Source organism: Ornithorhynchus anatinus, chromosome 4 (assembly GCF_004115215.2).
Source record: "Ornithorhynchus anatinus isolate Pmale09 chromosome 4, mOrnAna1.pri.v4, whole genome shotgun sequence".
NCBI classification, from domain to species: Eukaryota; Metazoa; Chordata; class Mammalia; order Monotremata; family Ornithorhynchidae; genus Ornithorhynchus; species Ornithorhynchus anatinus.
The window spans coordinates 33,800,023-33,801,046 of NC_041731.1; positions in this window are offsets into that span (position 1 = coordinate 33,800,023).

Sequence of the window (1,024 nt, forward strand, 5' to 3'; positions counted from 1 at the left end):
AAGAACAAAGCCGGATTTGTTTATTGAGCAAACTGAGCTGGAAGCATCAGATCCAGAGCTGCAAAACAACACGGCACATTCATTAGTGTCCCTGCAGAGAAGGCACAGGCCGGCCTCCCATCTCCTCTCCTTTTCAAGCGAGCGCGTGTCCCCGGAACAGACCGAGAAGCAGCACGGTCTAGCGGATAGACCGTGGGCCTGGGAGTCAGAAGGACCGTGCCGGCTCTGCCATCTGTCTGCTGGGTGACCTTGGGCAAGTCGCTTCACTTCGCTGGGCCTCGGTTCCCTCATCTGTAAAATGGGGATTAAGACCAACCCAATTTGCTTGTATCCACCCCAGCGCTTAGTTCAGTGCCGGGCACAGAGTAAGCGCTTAACAGTACCATAATTGTCATTATTATTTGGGCACGTCATGTGTGAGGTGTCAGGGCAAGGTCTAAGAGACATCTTGAGAAGCAGCGTGGCTCAGTGGAAAGAGCCCGGGCTTGGGAGTCAGAGGTCATGAGTTCGAATCCCGGCTCTGCCACTTGTCTGCTGTGTGACTTTGGGCAAGTCACTTAACTTCTCTGTGCCTCAGTTACCTCATCCGTAAAATGGGGATTAACTGTGAGCCTCACGTGGGACAACCCGATTACCGTGTAGCTCCCCCAGCGCTTAGAACGGTGCTCTGCACACAGTAAGCGTTTAACAAATATCAACATTATTACCTTGGAGGCAAGAGGAAATGTGAGAGACCAGAGAATGAGAAAGTTCGGTATTGGAGAGAGATTTTGGAATCATCACTGTTGAGATGGCAGGTGAATCCGTGGGAGCAAATGAGTTCTCCAGGAGTGAGTGGAGAGGGAAATTAGATGGGGACCCAGATCTGAGCCTTGAGGGATTCCCACAATTAGGGGGTGAGAGGCAGAGAAGGAGCCCAGGAAAGAGACTGGGAATGAGCAGTCAGGAGAGGAAGTGTCAGTGAAGTCAAGGTTGGATAGCGTTTCCAGGAGGAGGAGGTGATCGACAGTGTCCAAGGCAGCCG